Raw genomic sequence first — 13297 nt, 5'->3', positions numbered from 1 at the left:
TTTTTATTTAGAATTACATTTTCAATAGAATTCCAAAGACAGAATTATGAAATCCAAAGTTCTGAATAAGTAGAAGGCATGTAATACCCAAGTAGCTTTCCAACTATAAATTTGTTCCAATGAAAAGTTGATTAGAGTATTGGACTTTTCCACAAAATCTCTAGTACAAGGTGGTGGTTTTTTAAAGTGTTTGTTAATATATTAGGTAATATAATTAATTCAATTACAAAAATAAATATTTTCAATATTTATTAACTAGATGAATTTCTCTTTTTGTGAATTGTCTGTAACCTTTTTTCATTTTTAATGGTGCTTTTGAGTTTATCAATTTGTGTTTCTTTCATTCATTAAAGATAGCAACCCTCTATATCATTTGTTGCAAATATTTTTCACTCAACTGATTACATGCATAGGATGTCTTTTGACCTACAAATATTTTCAGATGTTTGCCTTTGTGATTTATATCCTTAATTTTAAGCCTGTGGAGACTTCCACATGTAAATATCAAATAAAATTCATCTATATTTTCTTTTTTCAGTTGGATTTTTCAATTTAAACTTATTAATTTATCAAAATTTGTTTTCAGTATATGATATATAATAAGGCTATACAGCTTTTCTCCAAATAGTAACTGATTCTCCCACCAATTATTAAATAATTCTGCCCTGTCCCACTGATAATTCTTTTGCCATTGTATCTTAAATTTGTTGGAATTCTGTTTCTGGACCTTTTCTCCTTTTTCTGTTTGACCAATTTGTAGCCCAGGATTAGACTCATCTATTTATTGTTGCTTAAGAAAGCATTTTAATATATATGAGAATAATATATTTTCATTTCTCTCTTTTTAAAGTCCTTAGTTATTCATTGAGTGTTTTTAAAAGTTCTTAGTGACTTTTAATAAGTTCTGTTTTTAGTAAGTCCTTAGTTTCTATTGTCATTACTTCTCAAATTAGCTTTGAGTTGTAAAAAAAAATTAAGTATTTGGGATTTTGATGAAAATTGCAGTACATCCATAACTAAATATCCAAATAAGTGATATCCTTAAGGCATTTTATCTTAACTTGAAACTTTATTCATTGTTTTGTGCCTAAATCACATTTTTGTTTTATCACATTTTAATTAACTTTATTTCAGTATATACCTTTTTATTGTTTTTTCTGGCTGCGTTGAGAATAATATATTGTCATCCAAAATCATGTAACTTTGTTTGTTATGTTTTAATCTTTCAAGGAACACTCTTTTCAATTTGTCAAGTGTTATTTTAGTTATTACAAAAAAATTAATGTCACCATTTCCAGAAACTTTATTATATTTCCTGTTTTTAATCATTGCCTTTATATAAACTTTCAGACCTTGTGTTTATTCTTATTTTGTATAGTCTTATTCTGTTTTCAGTTTTGAAAGGGAATTTCTAATGATTCAGTTGTTGTTTTAAAAGAAATGTTCTTTATCATAGCTAGGAACCATCCTTCAAATCTGAATAACTAAGATTTTATCATGAATGGGCACTGAAATTTATCAAATGCTGTTTCAGAATTTATGAGATATTATATATTTATTAGATATTAGTGATATTTATTAGAATACTTAAAACACCATTTCTTGTTAAGATAAACCCTACTCTGTGATAGGGTTGTATTTTTATCAATATTTCATTGAGAATTTCTGTAATTATATGTATAAATTGGTTTAGTTAGGTTTTCTTCTTATACTACCCATGTTTTGTCTGTTATATATAAAACTAGCTATGAAGATTATTATCTTGTCTTTTATTCAGAAACAATAGAATTGAAAAAGAAAAACCAAAGTCCTTATATGTAGACAACACAATTACTTCCATAGAAAGCATAGGGAAATCTATAGCGAAACTACTGGGACTAATAAGAATTTTCCATTAGATTATTCACTATAAAATCAGTATACAAAGTCAGCAGCATAACTTTACACAATTAATAGCTAACTAGAATAAAATAGAAATCCATTTAAAATAGGAATAAAACAGAATACTTACATATAAATTTTGCGAAATACATATAAAATCTCTAAAAGTATTTGAAATTTTACTCAAGGTAAGATTTGTGAGGAGAAGGGGATGACAGACAATGAGATGGTTGGATGGCATCACCGACTCAATGGACATGAGTTTGAGTAAGCTCCGAGAGTTGGTGATGGACAGGGAAGCCTGGCATGCTGCAGTCCATGGGGTCGCAAAGAGTTGGACACGATTGAGTGACTGAACTGAACTGAATACCCACAACCACAAACTCTCAGAACCTCTATAATTAGGGAATTGCCATGAGCTGCTACAGAGCAAATTTAAACTCCATAGTCATCTATTCGGGCTTCCCTGGTGACTCAGTGGTAAAGAATCTGCCTGCAGTGCAGGAGACCTGGGTTCGATCCCTGGGCTGGGAAGATCCCCTGAAGGGTCCTCCCACGCCTGAAGGAGAGCATGGCAACCCACTCCAGCACTCCTGCCTGGAGAATCCCGCGGACAGAGGAGCCAGGCAGGCGGCAGTCCATGGGGTCGCACAGAGTCGGGCGCAACTCAGGCGACAGCAGCAGCAGCAGTCATCCATTCACATCAGTTGTTTTCAGCTATTTGCACATTTTTCCTGCAAAGAGAGTAACTTGCCTCTGTAGCTACTGTATTGAGAGAATACTTCTGTGTAACAGAAGCCAGACATAGATCAATACCTGTTTATTTGATAAAGAAAATCTATTGGGTTGACTATAAAGTTTGCTCAGATCTTTCCATAAGATGTTACGGGAAACCTGAACAAACATTTTTTTGGCAACCCAATACATTAAGTATTCCTATAATTTTATTACGTTGCCATTGCCATTTATTATGTTGATTCACTTACACAACACTAAAACACTAAAACCTAGAAAACAAGTTTACTTTTCCATTAAACAGTTCATCCCTTCCTAACACTTACCTTCCTGTTCAATACACACATTATCCAAATTTCTGTTTTGTCTCTCATGAAGCTCCTTCACTATGCACATACAGAGCTAGACACTGGGAATTTAAAATTAAGACTATGCTTATTCTGATAAATTCAAATCTAATAAAGGAGGTGTATCTATCTGATATCCACCTGATAGTTTAAATGGTGCTATTGCTCAGTGACATGCTTCCTACAACACAGCTTCCCCAGTCTGAGGTTCTTTTGGCTGAAATATGTCTCCAAGTCATATTCTGTGAAGAAACTGTGTGTGTGTGTAAAATAAATTTTCTTAGCTCTTGAATTTTTGAAAATTACTTTTTGTTTCATTCTTACATGAGAAACAACTTTCCTAGATTTAAAATTCTGTGAGCATAGACACTCTCCCTCATAACTTTATTGCCATTGCTCATTTCCTTCTGATGTTTATTTTGTGAGGAAAAATATAGGCCAGCTGAAATTCTTTGCATTTTTCTTCTTGGATACAGTTCTTCTTCCTCCAATTCCCTCTTTTCTCTTCCTGCTACTCCTCTTTTCTCTTTCTCTCCTTCTCCTCAATTTCTTCTCTTTTTACCTGGACATATATGTGTATAGTTTGTGCTTTTCAATTTTCCTAAAACAAATTGAATTCTTTAAAAAGTTCAGAGCTGTTTTTAAGCTCAAGAAATATGCTTTTCTTATACATTTGATTATCCATGGTCTCTTCAGGAGCATCATTTTCAGCAGTATGCTTTCACCTGAATCCTTGAGGTATTGTTACCTTGTGTTGTAGGAATTATTTTCCTGAAGTCCCTTAGCGTGCTTAGTCGCTCAATTATGTCTGACTCTTTGCGACCCCATGGACTGTACCCCACCAGGCTCCTAAGTCCATGGAATTCTCTAGGCAAGAATACTAGAGTGGGTGTCATACCCTCTTCCAGGGGATCTTTTCAACCCAGGGATCAAGCCTGGGCCCCCTGCGTTGCAGACAGATTCTTTCCATCTGAGCCACCAGGGAAACCCTTTATATGTTCCATTTCAGTTCAGTTCAGTCGCTCAGTCATATCCAGCTCTTTGCAACCCCATGGACTGCTGCATGCCAGGCTTCCCTGTCCATCACCAACTCCAGAAGCTTGCTCAAACTCATGTCCATTGATTTAGTGATGCCATCCAACCCTCTCATCCTCTGTCGTCCCCTTCTCCTCCTGCCTTCAATCTTTCCCAGCATTGGGGTCTTTTCCAATGAGTCAGTTCTTCGTATCAGATGGCCAAAGTGTTGGAGTTTCAGCTTCAGCATCAGTCCTTCCAATGAATATTTGGCACTGATTTCCTTTAGGATTGACTGGTTTGATCTCCTTGCAATCCAAGAAACTCTCAAGAGTCTTCTCCAACACCACAGTTCAAAAGCATCAATTCTTTGGCTTATTTTCAAATAAGAAGATCCATTCAGGTCATACATTTCAGGTAAACTGGATTACCCTTAGCCACTTTCCAAAAATCTTTGGTTACAGATAGATCCAAGCATTTGAAGCTGGGGGGTGGGGTGCAGTGCATAGCCCCTAGCCTTATCTAACCTAGCTGTTTCTACTATTATGTTTATTGATGTCAGTGACTACCAAGAAGAAAAGATATGCCTAAAGCTCTCATCCCTAAAAATGGATCTTATTTTCATCTCTTTTGCCAACAGTGATTTCCATGGTGTGAATACATACTGCCTACTACTGTATGGGAGTAATCTTTTTCATCTGATTCTCCCCCAGGTAGTAGTGTTTGCTAGCAGTCATGATGCTAATGAATAGATCTTAAAAGAGAGATGCTAACAGATCTAGTGACACAGATAATGATTAGAAATAATTCTTAGTCACTAGTCAGAACTGAAATTTTAGTTTTCTGATTTTTGCCACTTCTGAGTTTCCACTTCGGAAAAAAAAAACACTGATTGTCATATCCACATCCTACCTACTTGCCAAATTTTACTATTCATTGACAGTCTGTCCCATTGTGTGAATTCCAAAAGACCTTTTTAGAGACAAGCTAGTTTGTTCGTGGAAAGAGAACTTCAATGAAAATAAGGAGACCTACCACTGATGCTGCCCAGCTATGGAAATTTGTATGAGACACTTAGGCTCAACTCCCTTACCTCTAAAACAAAGTCAATACTCAAATAGTTTCAAGAACAACACTATTTCTAACATTAAAACTATATATTTTTCAATATTAAAATATTTCAGTTTAGGATAACTAAACTTTTAGTAACTACTTCTAGGATTTGACACATTTCAAATTTTAGTAATCACTGATTAATTTTTTAGCAATACTTTAAGGATGCTGTAGCCGTGGAAACTCAGTGATATAAAGTAGCACTATAAAAATGCTTCAATTAACAGTAAGTTTAAGGATAAAACACAGAAAACTTTGAAACCACAAGAGTCCCTGAAGACAATATTAATTTAAACAGATATTTGAATGATTACTGTGGGACTTAACATAAACAGTTGCCAATGAAAGCCAAGTATTATCACACAAAAAATGTAATCTTAAGATATATAGATGTTTTCTGTATGTTCCTGAAAGGAACATTTACAGAACATATTCTGCATGTTCCTTGTCTTCAATTTCTGCCTTTCTGCCTTTTAGTTCAGCAAGACTTTAAATGCCATTAACAACAACAAGACAGAGTTTACTTTCTCCTCTGATGTAAAAAAGGAAAGGGGGAAGGGGAACGAGTAGGAGAGAAGCTATTTCATGAACATCACAGCATGTCAGAGATCTGAGGTCAAATCTCAGTTTTCCATTTACTGACTTTGACAGGCAACTAACATCTGTGCCCAATTTCACCCATTGTATAAAATGTACACACTACCTTTATGTGATATCAGAGCAAGATTTTATCCTTAAAGTATTCAGCACGATGCCTGGCACACACAAGCAGTCAAAAATTGTACCCATTATTGTTATCATTACTATAAATTACTTCAAATATAAATGTTAAATGACATGGAGAGAGTGAGCAAAGAAGGAAAGCACAAGAAGGGATACGAGGAGGAACAGGGTTTAAGTCAAGCCACTTCCTGGATTCTTCTAGTCCCACCACCTGGGATGATGTCCAACAACCTAGCAGCCTGAACGGAGGTGAGTTACTCCCACCTGGAGTCCTAGACTTGAAGGTGGGAGGAGCAGTAGGGCAGGTCTGCTGATTCTAAACTACAGCACTGCCAGAGTGGTCATTCCTCCTTAATTCTCCACACCTTTCTTTCTTTTTTTTTTTTAAATAGAGATCATATTAAAAAATTACTTTAAAATTTGGTTCACATGTCCTTCTAAAAATTAAGGGGGAATTTTTCCCCCCACATGATTGTTTCATAGCTTGGTTCCATTTCTCTTCTCAGATTTATCTGTTTCACAATATAGGGTTAAGCCTTCAAAATAGTGCACAAAAATAAAGTCAGCGCCTTGACATCAAGATTTATATCCACACCTTTTTTGAGGCTCCCAGCAGAGTCCCATTGAGGACAGATTCTAACCCCTTTGTCAGGGGCTTAAGCAGTTTGGTAAAGTTTACAGCTGGAGCAGCTATGATATTTTTCATCTAATATCCTACAGGATACTAATTGAGACTTGTAGGTAATGGTCAATTTAAAACATTACAGGCATAATCATTACTAGATGCTTTTAAAATTATTCACTCCTCCACAGAATGTACTAAACTTATGTTAAGTGAGAGATTCATCCTATTAGGGAGATTATATAATACTATATCATAATCTTATGGTAATCAGGATCTGTTATCAAAAAGTTTATCAAAAGCTGCTCTTCTAAAGAGAACTTCAAATAAAGCAATTAGTTCTTTAATTCTCCTTCCCTTTGCCAGTGTTTACTCATATGAGCATGACTCATTCCCAGATAGAGGTTGGTATTCATGATCCAATAATGTTGGTGACAAAGGACACATTCGAGGAGCCTGTTGATTGATTTGAGGCACAACAGTCTAATTTCTATGGGTTTAGAATAGACAAGATTATGTAACAGGCATAACCTCTGATTAAATTTTCATTAAGTTGAAAATTGCTCATAAAATTGTTAAATAGCTGAATAAAAAGCTCCATATTAGATTATTTTCATATTTCATCCCATCAAAATTGAAAATCTCTTATGTTGCCTTTTTTTCTCTTTTTGGAAAATAACTGCTTCATTGATACATTCTTTCGTCAGTTTGAAGATGCTTTGTTCAATTCCATTTTTATTCTGGGATGGACAACCAACAGATCTTGCCATGCACAAATGTCAGATGGGTCAGATCAAGGCTATAGCAAACCAACCCCACCAAATGGGAAAAAATATCTACTGCAAAATATCTTACTGAGTTAGGCAGCTTCCATAGTTTTAGCAACCACAAGTGTATTAAATGAATCAACTCAAACATGTACAATTTTCACTTTGCACAGTAATGTAGGACCATAAGAATAACTGTGTAAACTGAAACAGTTCAAAGCAATCTTGATTAATAGTAGAGAAAATTGTAAGTCTATGAAGATTCATAAAAATATTTTGTCAAAAGAAACAAAACCTTTTGCTGTCAGCTATAAATACAGGAATAAGGAAATGAAATGTATAAGGAAATAAAAAAAAATAGTAAAACACTTACTTAATATGTTGCAATTGGAAACATTAGAAACACTGAGAATTAAACCATTTCATTTCTTTTTAAAATCTTATCAAGAGTAGTGTGAACAGTGCTTGCTGTTTTCTTCTCATCATATAAATATAAGGAACGAGCCTCTCTTCTGTGCCTTGGCAAATTATCACTCCACAGTTTGGATCAATCACTGACAATTTATCCTTCCTGCTTTCCATACTGTAACTGACATATCTCAGAGTTCCTTTAATGTGAAGTTTTTCTTCAATGTCACCTCCACCGGGACATCTTCATCATCTTTCTCATTTATGTCAATAAGGTCACTTTCATTAAGTTTCTTGTCTGCCTCTCTCGGGTCCCTCCATTGGCAGTAATGTCAATATTCCCAAGGTCAGTAACTTTTTTCTATTAATCCATTTACATTCTAGACAAATTTCACTCCAGTGTTATTACTTTTTGTTCCTTCGTTCCACTTTTTTCTTGGCTGGCCAGCTCCCTCTTTTGATTATTCAGGTTTTAAAACGTCACATGGGTTTAGGAAACAAGGCAGCAACACAACCATGCATTTGTTGTGTGTGAACTGAACATGGGCACAGTGACCAAGCACCAGACTTTAAAAGAAGTGATGTGAGTGGTCAGTGATGATAATACCTATCAGTTACTTATATGGTGATGTGTGGACTAAACTACTAGTGGCAAAGTTTGTACTTTAGGCAATGACACATGTTTAATAGGCCATGACAACTGAAATTTGAACGTGTCATTGAGAAATGGGTGTTATTTAACTAAACTGTAAGAACTGAAATCTGGTCATTTCACAGAATATAAAAATTGTGCAAAATGAGGATTGCTCCCATATTTGATCAGTGACTAAATATAAATTGGCTATTTAATAGGTGTCAAAATTATGTTATTTATTATATGAATTAGAGATAAGTAGTATGGATTATTAATATTAATAGAGGTTTCCTGCCATTATAGAATATAGGTATAAAGGAAAAAATCTGCCTAATTATCTACAATACTAGGCATAACATGGGTGCTATGGAGTGGTAGAAACACCAGGCCATGGAAGCACACACCCGGAGTTCTCATGTAACAATTATGAATAGCCTGACTATTAAACAATACTTACAATAATAATAAAACCTTTTAAACTAGTTGCTTCTACTGAGAACTGTCAGAAAACTGTCACATTTTTAATTCCACTTTTTAGGGGTGTACCACATTAAACAAGCAACTCTCAAGACTATGCTTGACGTGATTGAGCAGTAAATTTCACATTTTCTGTTAAAAAAAAGGAAATGTGTGTTTTCTGCTAAATCTTTACACCCAAGGGTTTCCTCAAAATTGTTTGGGGATTGCTGAGTACATAAGCTTGGTTTTCAACATGTTCTTTTTCCCCACCAGTGGAATCCTTCAAATTTTTTAGAAAACACACACAGGCACAGAGTTAGGATGTGCAAGTGGAAGATGAGAAAGCAGCAATTTGGGATAGGGAAAATCTTACCTATGCATTTAGAGTACTTTTTAAAAAGTTTTAGGCACATTTCTATAGCTGTTAGTTGTTTTCAAACAGCATAAAATCTCTCCTCCGTAACTAAAAGCACATATTTTCCGAATTCAAGTTTTATATATTTTCTAATAAAAATCAGATTCTATAACAACACAAAACCTTTAAATTACCTTGGTAAAATTCCTGATTAGGAACTCAGATGAAGAAATGGCACCTCCTCGTGAGCGCTTTGATGGAAAGCTTTTCTCATTTACAATCTTGTTGAGTCAATAACTTTTCTGACCATCACTTGTTTACTCTGCAAACAAACCAGCCATTGCTACATGACTGCTTATGGTAATACTGACATGACCACCCATAAAAGTCTTGATCACAAACCCACATACTGAGCAGGCTCTGATCTTTAGTATAACAACAGAGACAAATACACAACCTGGATGCATTTTCACTGTCTCTCATTTACTGTGATTTCAACAATAGTTAAACAAACAATATAACCTTTAACAATCAAGAAAACTCATTTCACAGAATTCTTGGTTAACAAAAGGTTTTACATCATAGTGGGAAAGAACATCCCCTATGAGGGCTCTTAAAAACCTTCCATCTCTAGTGTACTCAACCCAGAAAATTTTACCAAACTAAGAATTCCAAAGTTGTTGGGGAAAACTCTAGTCACTCTGCTTTTGTCTTACAGCAGTATTTGATTTAGATAACTATAGTGTCAATGGATTTTTCTAATTTTCTATGAATCTTCAAGGTATTTAATAACTTTGGAATACTCTTAAGAATTATTATTATCATAAACCTGCATTCATTTACCAGCAGCTCTTACATGCAAGGCATATAATATCTTACATATTTTTCAAAATTATCCTTTTTTAGCCTCATTATAATGTTGCCAGGTAGATGGGATTATCGACACTTTACAAATAAGGACATGCAAATTCACAGTTTTAAACTGTTAATGTGTGACAGACAGATTCATGATCAGGGAAGTCTGGTTTCATTGCCCAGGGACTTTATACTTTGTTATACATGTCTTATAACTCAAGGGGCACCATAAACATCATGGTCTATGTATAATGGTGTTTGAGGAGATCAAAAATATAACTGCAGATTATTTCTAGAGTAGTAAAAAAAGAACTGAAAATATTTTAGTGTAGAGGTGTTTGGACAGAGCTTCATTGGATGGTGGAGTAAGGATGTTCTAAACACTTGTTTTCAGTTGATGAAAACATAAAGAAAAGTTTGAAGAAATTAAGCCAAAGACAGCGTGGACCAGAAGTGCTGATGAAGGAGGTCATCAGAAGCATCATAGCAAAGGCCTGGGTTTTGGGATTTGACTCAAGGTATAATAGGATGCAAGTGGGAGGTTTTCCAAAAGGGATTGCAGTAATAAAAAATGATCTTTAACACAGATGAGACAAATTCTTTCAAAACCTAAATTTGACTATGCCACCCATAGCCAAAATCTTAAAAGACTTCTCAGTAGCTCCAAGATAATGTCTAACAATTTTTAAATGACATTCAAAGTACCAACATTTTCTCTAACATTCCTATTGTTACTTCATCTATGCTTCATACATCCTGAACTCCTCACAGTTTCCAGGACACACCATTCTGTTTTACGCATCCACATATAGGCACATGCTATTTCTTGCTTCTCTGTCTAAAAAAAAAAAAGTGAATTTCAACTAAACTTTCAAGAGCCTCTTAAAGCATTTTCTCCCCTGAAAAAAATCCATCATGATAATAGTTGTTAAACAGTGAATGTCCATATTTTACATCTTATCCCCCACAAAGATTGTCTCAATGTTCAAGACCTAAGAATATTGCAAAAATACTAGACATTTCCATTAATGTTATGAGCAAATCAAAGATGTTAACTCTATTAGCCAAGTTCACAGAAGGAATCAGATGGCACACCCAAATTAAGATTATTTGAAAAAGATTCAGTGGAGAAACTATTGACAAAAAATGGGCAGGATATAAAGAGACCAGAAAGAGTAGTAAACTAACTGCACTGAAACAAATAACAAGGGAGGGAAAAGCACCGAGAACCAGGAATGAGACTGTCACCTGCTGAGGGTTGATGAGGGCCATGTTGGCTTTTTGGTTGCAGGATTCTTCCAGCAAAATGGTGACACCATAGGAAGGAAACTAAAGAAATAAATATCTGACCTGGGTCTACTCCCTCTTCCCCATATCTTGCCAGGACTTCTCATCATCTATAGAGCATAGAGACCACTGACTTGTCCATCTAGGGGCAGAGGACAGAGTGGAGAAGGGTGAAAAACGAATCTGGAGAGCCAAATGAAGGATAACAAGCATATCCACTTTTAACACTGTCACGGCATGTAGTATTAGAAATATAAGCCAATAAAATTAGCCAAGGCAAATAGTAAAAGGTATAAAAACTGGAAAGGAGAAGTGCAATTCATTGAAAATAATACATGTATATACTTAACAAAACTCAAAACGAGTCATGAAAATATTTCATTAAAAATTCAGTTGACTGAATAAAAAAATATACAAATATCACTAGCCTTCCTGTTATCCAATATCATGGAAAAGGGGTCTGATTTAAAATAGAATGAGATGTAATAACTAGGAATAAGCTTTTTAACTGTTCAATATTCACATGAAGAAAAATGTAAAGCATAATTGGAATACACAAAAGGAGACTGAAATAATGGCAAGATATATTCTATTCTTCATATCATAAGGATGTCACCAGTTTAGGGATGATGTCAAACTATTTTATTTTCCCAAAAAGTATTATCAGTCCCTCTTGAGTCCTACTTTCTACTGCATAGGTACCTCCCTTACTGATATCAACATCTGGGTACACACCATGTCAGTTACTTGCACTGTTGAAGGTTATTCAGGTTTTTAAGACCTTGTTCTGCTCACATTAAAGTTTTAATTAGTTATTGGATTAAAAGCTCTCTTTTTCTCTCTACAAACAGGAAAACAGTGACTCTAGCAGTAGGAGGAGGAAAGGAGAAGGAAGCCATGGCTTCTCTGATGTGCCCTGTTCCTCTTTCTCCTGGAGGCAATTTCCATGATATTGAGGAAAAGAGAAAGAGAGAAAAGAGACAGATCAGTCTTTATTTAAACCAACACAATATTGTAAGGCAATTATCCTCTAAGTAAAAATAAGTAAATATAAAAACAACTGCAATGGTGACCATTAGTAGTCATTATCTATCTAAGGGTCACTGTCTACTGAGTTAGTAGTAGAACTTTTCCAGATGCTTCTCTTAGGGGAAGTACAAGCTTGGTAGAACTAGCTGGTGTGAAATGTATTTTCAAATAGTTCCCCAGGGCATTGATGAACTCTTCCAAGACTCAAGACCTGGCCACTTTTTCCTGCTGCACCCCACCTGGGTGTATGGGCACACACATTCCTTTGAGATGCTTGCCTCTTCACCATGTCGGTGACAGTCCCTGATAAAACCAGAGCCTATGGTCACATTTTCCCTCTCTTGTCCCCGAACACTGGCACTTCAAGCCCATCCAGGAGCCGCCTCCCATATTTCTCAGCAACTGTGACCTTAAGCCGAGAGGGAGGTCCCGGCACACACTGTGGCTCGCTGTCCCCCACTCGGCCGTGCTCAGGTCATACTGTCTGCTAAGTAGGCAGCCAATTAAAAAATGAATGCTCATCTAGCTGGCACTTTCAGCAAGTACTTTAGGAGTACTTCTCTTGGAATTTTCTTCACTTCAGGAAAAGGAAACACTGCTCACAGATCAATGAGCAGCTCCTTGGCTAATGCCCGAAGTGATCACTTTCTGTCTTTCAGTCCTTTTAGTAACAAATGGGTGGGGCAGGGTGGGGGCGAGAGTGATGCTGTGGTGAACCAGGTTTTCTCAGCAGATCCTGTTAAGAGGTTCTGGCTGAAATGCAGTGATTTTTTTTCTCAAGTTAGAAACTGGAAGTCTCTTAGAATCTCTTCTTTTCAGCTTAGTCATTAGCCATAAGATTCTTATTAATCTCATATATATTGCAAATGGTTAAAACCTCTATGGGGCAAAATGAGGTTCCACCTACATTTGACAAATACCATTTCTAGAAATTATACTATAGATAAACTTGTAAACATGAAAATAATTATTCATTATAGTTCATAAGAGCAAGAGACTAGAAACAACCAAAGAGTGTTTAGATAAATAGTGGTATGTCCATATAATGGAATAAGGACTAAATATTAC

At 35.5% G+C, this 13297-nt stretch overlaps 1 protein-coding gene across 3 annotated transcripts in view; it reads left to right on the top strand.

Annotated features, from left to right (window-relative positions):
* The window catches only part of UNC13C (unc-13 homolog C), a 655668-nt gene that overhangs the window by 636613 nt on the left and 5758 nt on the right, over positions 1-13297 (top strand). The gene's annotated exons all lie outside the window — the stretch shown is intronic.

Source organism: Odocoileus virginianus, chromosome 6 (genome assembly GCF_023699985.2).
Source record: "Odocoileus virginianus isolate 20LAN1187 ecotype Illinois chromosome 6, Ovbor_1.2, whole genome shotgun sequence".
Lineage (NCBI taxonomy): Eukaryota > Metazoa > Chordata > Mammalia > Artiodactyla > Cervidae > Odocoileus > Odocoileus virginianus.
Note: the sequence above shows the minus strand (reverse complement) of the source record. Positions and strands in the feature narration are given on the sequence as shown.